The 10,893-nt window shown below is 42.6% G+C and overlaps 1 long non-coding RNA gene across 3 annotated transcripts; it reads left to right on the forward strand.

Moving 5' to 3' along the window:
- The first annotated feature begins 304 nt into the window (after positions 1 to 304).
- LOC309835982 lies at positions 305 to 7,677 on the forward strand. Of its 3 annotated transcripts, none has more exons than XR_014298070.1 (4): positions 305 to 854; positions 2,029 to 2,458; positions 3,305 to 3,386; positions 6,536 to 7,677. It is a non-coding gene; the product is annotated as an uncharacterized lncRNA (long non-coding RNA). The 3 variants fall into 3 exon arrangements; XR_014298071.1 differs by having other exon boundaries at positions 2,358 to 2,458; positions 6,536 to 7,675; XR_014298072.1 differs by lacking the exon at positions 2,029 to 2,458 and having other exon boundaries at positions 6,536 to 7,673.
- Positions 7,678 to 10,893: the final 3,216 nt, after the last annotated feature.

Genomic DNA, 10,893 nt, shown 5'->3' on the forward strand with positions numbered 1-10,893 from the left:
ATTCATTTGCCTATGAAAACAGCCCGTATTGCAGCATCATCAGCACGAGCGGCGGGAATGGTGCAATGCAATCTGTGGGCTTTGGCAAATAGAGTTTCTGAAGGAAAAAAATACAACTTTAACCCACTTGCTCTTTTGCAATCATGTAGCAATATCTGTAGGAGGCCAGCGGCTTTTCCCCTTGGTAATAATGTAGGTTGAGTAACAAATGATTTCACTCTGTCTGGTTAATTATTACGGGTGGTTTATCCATTGATTGAAAGCTCTTTACAAGTGTCAGGAAATGAAAATAGGAACAGAAAACTCCCTCCCATATTCCAAGAATTGCTATCGACTGGAAGAATCAAATGTTCCCCGTTTAGCAATGTCATTCCTAAGCAGTGCTCTCATTTAGGGTGAAACAGTTCATGGACAGAAGCTCAGGAGAAGACAATGCCACTTTCAGAAGGGCACACATCACCGATGTCAGCGAGACTCACTCGACACAGGGAGACAAGGGTGCCTGCAGACCACTGCACAGGGATGCTGCAAACAACAGTCTTTACAAGAATTCATAATTTGTTCCTACTTTTAGAGGCGCACTCAGCATTTTGAATGGTGGTGTTCCCATCACCACAATCGTGAAAGAGAAGAGTCAGTGAAGCCACTAAAGGTTCACTGACCCCGAAAGAGGCAGACGTTGCAGAACTTCAAGAGTTAAAGACCAGGCCAAGTGTAAAGATACATCAGACGGCCTCCTGAGAGGTGCGGAGGGAAGGCGCGTTTTTCCCAGCAGGTCACTTTGTTTACTACTTACATATAATTGTTGACAGCTCATCACGAATCGATCTGACTTAAATACTTCCCGGAACAAGGTAAAATACATGAGTTGAAAAGAAAATGCATGAATGTAGGTATGTTCTCCATCTCTCTCTCCCTCTTTCTTTCTCTCTCCCTCTCTCTCTTTCTCTCTCTCTTTCTCTCTCTCTCTCTCTCTCACACACACACACACACACACACACACACACACTTATTCCCAATCCATAAATTTTGGAAAGTCACAACTCTCTTAACCATTATGCTCCCAGTTATTAATCAGCCAATTTAAATAACTAAGAACAACTAAGTCATCCAATAAAACTAATAACTACTTCCGAAAGAAAATTTGTCAATTTGGAGGCTATATTATGGGTTTTTTCACTGCATGATTGCTTTCGTTGCCCATCTCATCTTGTGAATGTCAGAATTAACTCTTTGTCATTTACAAACAATGTATGACTGTGCAGATGTAATTTCCTTCCTCTTTGCCACAGATTTTATTTTAATGACGAATGCCTTATAAACTCACTGCAGAAAATTGAGACAACACATAAGAATAAAATTACTTGAAAGCCTATTTTGAAGACTTTGTTCCATATTCTGGATTTTCTTAAATATGCAAATGTATTCAATAGATTGGTTGAGATAACAGTGAACTTTGATTGCACACGTGTCAGGCATAGTTGTATATACTCTACCAGCATCAACTAATTCATTCATCCATTTCTGCATGACTTTGCATTTTTTATTATGACTTTTTAACATTCTTCTGTATATGCTTTTCTCTATCATTAAAAATTCTTAGTAAACAGGATCTTTAATGCCTGTGCCTTTTATGGGATAGATATATACTAGAGCAGATTTATGTCACTCAAACAATTAATGTTTCCAATTTTTCATTAATGTAAATACTGTCACCTACTATAATTGTATTACAAATATTATTCTGATGAAATATTATAGCAGTTACTTTTCATAAATCCTCAAGTGTGTTTCTGATTGCAAAATTAAGACAGATTCCCAGAAACAAAATGCTGACTCAAAGACTTGGAATATTTTCTATACACAGTATTTTTAAAGGGGAATTTTTATAGTAAAAAGAATTTTAGTTTGATCAGATTTGCTTGTTAAAATGCAAGGACCAAAAATGAGTTAAATATTCAGATTTCTCCCCAAACAGGGGAACTGAGCCCCTAGTCAATTGGATATTTGTTTCTAATCCTATTCTAGTTTTATTCAAATTCCCTGTGGAAGTGGGAGAGATCACACACAGCGCTCACTGTTTTGATTATTGTTGACGAGGAACCAGCCTTCCTTTGTAAACATCTGGGTGCTGCCAAGGGCAGCAGGTTTGTCACAAGGATATCCCTCGTGTGAGCCTGGACAGGACATCTGGGAGCCAAGGCTGGGGTGCCTGGTGCCCAGTGAAGCCCTTCCTTCACCCCCTATTCAAGAGGACATTTCCAGCTCCATTTCCCCTCAGAGCAAACTAAGCCAGCAGCTTTGGTCAGGACCCAGAGAGCATCTCTGAGTCATCCGTGCCTTTGAAATCTCATTAGTGCCTTCCACATAGAGAGAGCGGATTTGGGGTCCACGTGGAAAGCCTCTGTTTTACTAAATTGCTGATGTCATCTTCCTTCTCTGCTGCTCTTCCTTGAAAGTAAGTACGGTGGTGCTTAAAACAGAACTGAGTAAACTTAGTATAGATGCAGTATAACCGAATAAGGCTCCATTTGGGGAACCAAAACACAGGAAATGAGAGAGATCTTTGCAAGAAAGAACCAGTTTGCTCATTTTAGCCCACTTCACACGTATGAAAACTCATAAGATAGTAGAGTAAAATTGAGAATACATCACTGAAACATGAATCAAGCATCTGTAATGACAATGAAGAAGAAAATGGTTATGTGATTTAGAAAGCACGACGGGGTGTCAGGATAGACACTGGAAATTTTACTCTGATCTGATAATTAAGTGATAGGAGACATGTTGGCAAGATGTTGGATTTGGTAAACTACTTTGCATATTTGGTGATATATCCAAACCCAACTCATACTGTGAGAAGAAAAATACAGATGTAATTTTAACAGCTTTATTGAAGTATGATTAACAATCATAAAATGCACATATTTAAAGTGCACAACTCGCTAAGGTTTCGCCTGTGTGCACGTCCATAACTGCCACCACAGTTAAGTGATGCACGCATCCATCATCCCCAAAGCTTCCTCATGATCGTCTGTCATTCTCTGCCTCCCACCGCGCCCCCCACCCCGCCTCCTCCCCAGGCAACTGCTGTTCAACTTTCTGTCAGTGTTGATTCGATTGCTGGAATGTTATAGAAAGGACCAAATGTACCCACTCATCCTCTGCTTTAAGAGTAAACAATGCCGTAACAATGCCTTTAAACAATAAGGAACAGTGATGTTATAGAAAATCTTGGTTGTGAGGGGGAAAAGCTCATAGTTATGTGAATTACACATTTTCCATCTCCTACCCTTTCCTACAGTCCATCTTGCTGGACCAAAGAGAAATGTGTGTGACAGTGCAAATGAGATGTTCACCCATGACCACACCAGCAGGCGATGCAGGTACAAATTCCACTGGTCAAAGTAAATGATGTCAGCTGCGACAGCAGCTTAATAAATGAAACAATGTTTACAGCTAGACTAAGACTTGGCATTTATTAAGTACTATGTATCCGCTACTATGCTATATATTTGATGTGCAATAGCTTATTTTTTTCACTTGATTTCCCCCCAAATTCTATATACAATTTTCATTTTCACATCATGGTTCTTTCCTTTAATATTATTCTGTATGCCTTTTCAGTGTTATTCACTAACTCAATAAGCATCTAAGAAACTATGTCATAACTTCTTTATATCATATCATATCATAAAGACAATACTTACAGCTAGGAAAAAAATTGATAAAATTTTCATTTGTATAAAATCCCCTGTAACATACCTGTGGCTTCAGTTAAGGTAAAGACAAAGAAGCAATTTGGGGGGGAATTTGTCCCAGAGAATATGATTTGAGGAGAAGAGAACGGGCCACATAAGTACAGTCAGAATGCAGGCGATAGCTCAGATGAAGGGCAAGAAGGAATCTGTTACGAGGCAGGAGAAAGAAATCAGAATATACACAGGAGTGCAGGGGCAGAGCGCTCTGGGCCTGGACCAGTGGGCTGTGTGCTAAACTGCATATTTAACACATTTGTTGGGTCCAGAGAGAGGACAGGAACGGTGGGCCACCTTATTAGCCTGTGTGGTTCCCTGGAACCATGGGAACTCCATCAGCTTGCTGCTGCGCGGAGCTGTAAACCACTCACCCTGAAAAAGGGTTGTGAAGAGTATATCCAGGGTTCTGAGTAGGCTAGGCTAGATTTGGGGTCTGTGGTTGGTAGCCTGCATCAGTAAGATAATCCAATCCTCCTATATTACATCATCAGCTATCTCCAGGAGCTGAAACACTTTGAATTTGAATGATCTGCTACAAGTGGGAGGTTTAAGACTTCCTATAAGCCCACAAGAGAGTTGTTTGAAAAGTTTATTTTGTGAGGAGAGGGACAAGAGTTCACTTTCATTCTTCCTTGGAGAATGTGCATGGTCTGGTCCTCAGAGGTGTCACAGATATATAACCCCAGGGCCTCACTGAAGAAAGTGGATGGGGAAAATGGACCAGTAAGCACGTGTCCACAAGCCCCAGGTCAGGCATCGATCTTGCTAAGAAGTCAAACAGAACCTCTCAGGTCTCCTCTAGGCCAGTATCTGCTCCAAGGAAGCAGTATCCTAAGCCACACCCAGTGCTCAGATTCCCTCTACCTTTTCCTGCTAAGGATTCAAGCTGTTTATCTTAATTCCTGTATCATTAATTCACCAATTCTGAGAACAGACATTTTCATGTGTAGAGACGTGGGCATGCCCTGAGGTTCTGGTTGTAACTGTGCTTGTTTGTTTTCGTTTTCTCTCCAGCTGGCATCTCTCTGCCTGGAGTTTCTGTCCATCTTCTGTTTTCTACTAGCTTCCTATCTGATGGTTAGGCTAACCATTCTTCTCACTTAACGTAACTTCTCACTTGACACGGATTGGTTTCCCTTTCCTGTACACATCATTTCCCCTCTACCTCCTCCAGTTTCCAAGGCACCCTTCAGATTGTGATGTTCCCCTACACACACTCCCCTCCCACCCCCGCCCCCAGCATGGTCTGAGCAGCTCAGGGGGTCCCCCTCACTCTCAGTCACTGTTCAGTTGGAGGCGTGAGCGGCTCAGAGCCTGCAGTGTGGTGCTGTTAGCCTAGACGGCCCCTTGTCGCCAAGCCTCACCCCCTATCTGATAGGTGCCCAACCCGGCTCCCAGGCCTTCCTATTCTGGGCTTGGACTTCACACTCATTCATGTCAAACTGTGGCTTGTCCAGCTTGTGGCATAGGACCCCCTGCTGCAGTGCACTTGGGACGTTTTTGGATTCAGACCCTGAAATTCATTGTATTTGCCAACCCTCACGCTGTTGGGACTTGCAGATTTGATGACATGTCTTCCATCTTTGTATCAAGTCACTGATAAAAGCACCAAAGAGAGCACAAGCTGAAGCCTGCACAAGACCCTGCACAAGATCAACACTAATGGTTATGGAACTTGATACTGGTTCTCCTCTCTTAGCCAAAGCTCCAGCGCCCTGGGGTGGGAGCTGCATTTCCCATTTTTGTACCCTTAGTACTAAGCAGAGGGCCGAGAACCAACAGGCATTTTACAAACAGATGTGGATTGGATGAGATGCTTGCCAAAACGTTTTATTTTTAAATTTCATCTAATCTGTAAGGGTATTACAAAATACCATGTTATAGTTGATTGAAATCCATGTAATTGCTTCTTAAAACATTTCTGTGAAATCTGGGTTTAGTAATCCTCTCAAGAAAGGACTCGTGACTTATTCTTCTTGACTCTTACTGGATCCTAGTTACCATTGTTTTCCCTTTAGCTGTTCTCAGACCATTATTATAATAAGCGTCTAGATTCTTTCTAGGGATGTACTTTAAATTCACTAACCTGTAGTTTGCCTTAAGTGAATTTTCTTTTCCATTGGGGTTTTGAAATGCCATTTATTCACTTTTGGTTTTGGCAATCTTTCCTTCTGCTCTCTGTTTTTCAAAGATCCCTCAGATGTCTCAGCGATCACATTTACAAAAGTCCTCTGGCCCCTGAGTTTCATTTAGGGAGCTCACAGGCTGTCTACCTGCTTTACCCACATTGGGTTTCTAGTCTTCTGATGCTGCCCTGAGCTGCTGACCTCCCGTTTATAGCAGCACATCATTGTTTCCAAGATTATCTTCAGGATAAAAAAAATTTTTTAAATGAGGGAGCCAGAAAGAAAGAAAGAAAGGAAGGAAAAAAGGAAGGAGGGAGGGAAAGAGGAAGGGAGGGAGGAAAGAAAGGAGGGAGGGAGGGAGGGGGAAGGGGCACCATGTTGAACACTTTAGAGCACAATCTCATTAAGTCCTCACACTGCCCTGTGAGGCAGGGCCTGTTTTTCTCTTATTTACCAGTGGTCACTCTGAGGCACAGAGAGTGTGGGTCTGGCTTTCCAGACTCTCAAACACATACTTTAAGCCTCTTCCAGCTCTTCTCTGACTTGTTATCCTTTTCCTGTATCTTCTCCTTTCTAATGGGCCCCTTAACCAGCTCTCCACTCTCGGTAGCTTCCACTTAACTGTCCTTTTTTTTTTTCCTTTTCTCACAGAAACACTAAAAGATTTCCACTCTTCACAACTCTACCCTGCAGTCCATGGCGATGACCTAGAACATTTAGCAGCGTTCCAACCTCATTCAACACACACGCAGGCCCTTTGCCACTGCATTGTCTTGTCCCTGAAAAGTAGAAATGTGGGTTGGGGTTACTTTGACTCAGATGGGGGTTGGGGGGGAAGCCTGCCAGAGAGAGGAGAAGAGTCGGGTATCATAAGCATTTGGGGAAGAAGAGGGGATATCCTGTAGCTGGTCCCGGCTCCCTTCCACGGGGCAAGGGATAGGTTTCTGTTTACAGAGGGAAACATTTAATCAAGACCGCATTCTTCAAAACCCACATGTATTTCTTATCACATCCACCCAAGCAATCTGGGGTCCCACACAAACGTGCAGTGGCTTCTGGAGAGGAAGTTTTGGTGAATATTTTAGAAACAATAACAACAACAAGAACAAAAACACAACCGGCTGGCACAGTCTGAATCTCAACGATCTCAAGATTCTTCTTCATTTTGAGACCTTCCGAAACAATACGAACATTCTACTTGGTAAGTCAATAAGAAAACTCACTGACACAATAATGCTCTGTCTTTCTCAAGTTGGGGTGCCGACATAATGGAGAAAGTCCCTGCTCTGAATGTCTCCGACCATATGAAGTTTAAAAAGCATGCAGCTGGGGGTCGATGTTGGGTGAACACCCAGGATTACGGAACAGACGTGAACCTCCGCCTGGCTGGACGCTTATAGGTTTCCCTTCACCCCCTGAAGAACTGCTAAAACCAGCAATTAGGAATCGTAAACACCAGTACTTTGCCTTGAGGGAAATTGGGACTTCAAGATAAAATATCTAAGAGATTTGAAATCTGTCGTTAAACACAGCCTTGGTCTTAAATGTTCATAATCCTTTCCCTGCCCTTGACTTCCTGCAATAACTTCTTTCTGAATTTCTCTGTCTCTGTTTACCAGTTTACTTTCTTAGAGAATAACCTCCACAATGTACCAAATGATGAACTGTTTTTCATTCATGTGTTGTTTTTCCAGCCTCCTTAATTGGAATAAATGAACATATGACTTGACTTTTAACCTACTTTTCCTTGTGCTTAAAATAAAAGAGTATAGCATCATTTATGTGTGTCTGCATATATGCATTAATTTATTATCAATCCCAAGGACCTCACCAGTGTGAACTGGAGATTAAGCAAAATGGGAAAAATTATTCTCACCCTTTGCTGTATCTAAAATCAATGGCACAACAAGAATAAAATGGAGTAATGATATGTCAGATAGTATCTTTACTGAAAGGCTACTTATAGTTGTATTTTGGACAAAGAGAGTTAACTTAGTATCTTTTGCTGAAAACTTTTCATAATACAGTTGATTCTTGTTATTCATGGTGGTTAAGTTCTGTAGTCACTGTGAACACAAAATTAGTGACTACTGAGCCATTGCTCCTATAGGAAATATAGGGTTACGTTCCTGCAGGCTTCTGCTTATGACATTCTCGCCAACCAATCAATTCATACCTTTGTTTTATGTATGTTTCTGTTTAAAGACACCTTATTTAATAGATACTGTTGATTTAATAATAATAATATTGAAGTCGTGGTCAACAGCCCTGTAACTCAGGCCTGAACAAAGCTGATCTAACACAGGTTTTCTGCACAAGGCTCATCACAGCCTTCTCACCCCTAGATACACTGGACAGCACTACAGCACCATTGGGAGCCATTTTAAACAGCAAAATCACCAAAAAAGGCACAAAAAGAATCCCTGTTTACAGTCTGAGAGCTGGGACAAGAAGGCAGGGCATCCCTTGTTAGCTCTTAGCTGGGAACATGCACAACAGGCAGCTCAGAATTTTTGCCACTAAGTCTATGTCAGTGAATGAGTAAGTACCACAGTATTGATTTGGGGGTTACCAAGAAATGTAATGAGTTGACATATTTGCAAATACAGGATCTGTGACTAATGAGGATCAGCTGTACTTCTGAAAGAACCACTTAAGGCATCTCTATTCTGTACTATTATATATTCTGTACTAAATATATCGGCAAATACATTTTTTGCCAATACTGATTCTGTCACTTCTGAATATTCCAGCCTTCCTTACTTAACTTTATCTTCTTTTTTTTTTTTTTTTTTTTTTTTTTGCGGTACCCGGGCCTCTCACTGCTGTGGTCTCTCCAGTTGCGGAGCACAGGCTCCAGACGCGCAGGCTCAGCGGCCATGGCTCATGGGCCCAGCCACTACCATGGCATGTGGGATCTTCCCGGACCGGGGCACGAACCCTCATCCCCTGCATCAGCAGGCGGACTGTCAACCACTGCGCCACCAGGGAAGCCCAACTTTATCTTCTTAAAACAATCTTTTGGAATTAAAAAAAACAGTTCCTCTGGTTCTTATTCTCCACACCAACCCTCTAATTCAGAAGGATTGCATTCTGGTTGTTTGTGGTTAACATGTAAACTCAGTGATGGGAAAGGAAGGTCAGAGGATGCTGTTGGTGTGTCCCACACACATCCCCCAGCCCATCCCAAATACAGCTTGCAGACGTGCCCGAGGACATTCTCTGTCCAGAGGAATATGCTAGACCCACAGAGGGCAGACCAGAAGTGAGGCAGATAACACCTGCAGAGTGATAAGTCATCCCAGCTCCCCACCCCTCAGTGGGATGTTTCTGGGGCATTATCCCAGCAGGACATTGCCCTGTCGGCCACAGCACTCACCTGCACCGTCCCTGTCTCAACCCTGCCTGTTGTGGATTGCCTCTCACATTAGTTACTTTTATTCAAATCCTCAGTGTGGGTTCTGCCTTTAGGGTAACTCACACTAAGGTAGAAATATTTTCCCTGGGAATCCTGATGGAGTTTGCTTTTCTGTAGAATTGCTTGAGCTGAGAGAGGCCCTAGGGCCCAGTGGAAAGGATGCTCATGGGACTCTGGTCTCGGTTCCACCACTGCCTAATTCCTTGGTGCCCTTGTAAGTTTCCTAGGGCTGTTGTAACAGATCACTGCACACTGGTTCACTTAAGGCAGCAGAAATGTATTCTTTCATCATGTGGAGACCAGCAGTCTGAAATCTAGGTGTTGGCAGAGCCATGAAGGTTATGAAGGTTCTGAAGGCCTCAGGGGAGAGTCTGTTCCAGGCCTGTCCCTTGGGCTCCTGTGTGGCTGGCAGTCTTGGGTATCCCCTGGCCTGTAGGGGGATATCCAATCTCTGTCTGTGTCACTACATGTCAGTGTCTGTATCATTTTTCCTCTTCTTTTTATTTATTTTTATTTTGGGCCGCATTGGGTCTTTGTCGCTGCATGCAGGCTTTCTCTAGTTGGGGCAAGCCAGGGCTGCTCTTCTTTGTGGTGCGTGGGCTTCTCATTGCGGTGTCTTCTCTTGTTGTGGAGCATGGGCTGTACGTGTGCGGGCTTCAGTAGTTGTGGCTCGTGGGCTCTAGAGCACAGGTTCAGTAGTTGTGGCACACGGGCTTAGTTGCTCCGCGGCATGTGGGATCTTCCCAGACCAGGGCTCAAACCTGTGTCCCCTGCATTGGCAGGTGGATTCTCAACCACTGCACCATCAGGGAAGCCCTCCCTCTTCTTATTAGAACACCAACCATTGGATTTTTAGGGCCCACCCTATGACCTCATCTTATCTGTATTCCATCAGCCAAGACTCTATTTCCAAATAAGGTCACATGCACAGGGGGTTGGCACGTGAACATGCCGTTTTGGGGACACAATTCAACTCAGAACAGCACCTGACTCCCTTGTCTATAAAATGCAGGTATTTGATGGGGAAGATGATCTCCAACTTTTAGCTCTGTAGTTCCACAATTTAAACTTCAAAGATGAGTGTTACTTTCATTGCTATTGTTCTTTTTCTCTTTATTCTCTTGCTTTGCCATTATCACCAGAGTAGAAATCATATTACAGTTCCTCTAAAAAGAAATACACATATCACCTCACATTAAAATATAGAAAAAATAAAGCATACATCAAATTGATGTCTCTTAAAATAATTACATTCTCATCTCTAAGCATTTAACTTTCTAATTCAACCTAAGATTCTCACTGAACTTTAATAAAATATTTTGAAAGCACTGGGTGAAAGTAACAATTAGTCATGACATGGATTTCCTCCAAGACCATTATGTTTCTTCAGATCCATTGCTCAGGTACAATGAGATAAAAAATTAACGTCACAGTTTTATCTGCCCAGGACGCAACGTGGGTTTGCAAAGTTCAGGGTGCCTTCCACACAGTTTAATTTCCCCTGCCAGGGCATAGGGATGAATAGGGCTGATGCTATTTTATTCTTCTCTAAGCTGTAATGTTTTTGACGCGACCGTGGACTGGAAATGGA

The sequence above is a fragment of the Grampus griseus genome (genome assembly GCF_964374135.1).
Source record: "Grampus griseus genome assembly, chromosome: 18".
In the NCBI taxonomy this organism is placed as follows: domain Eukaryota; kingdom Metazoa; phylum Chordata; class Mammalia; order Artiodactyla; family Delphinidae; genus Grampus; species Grampus griseus.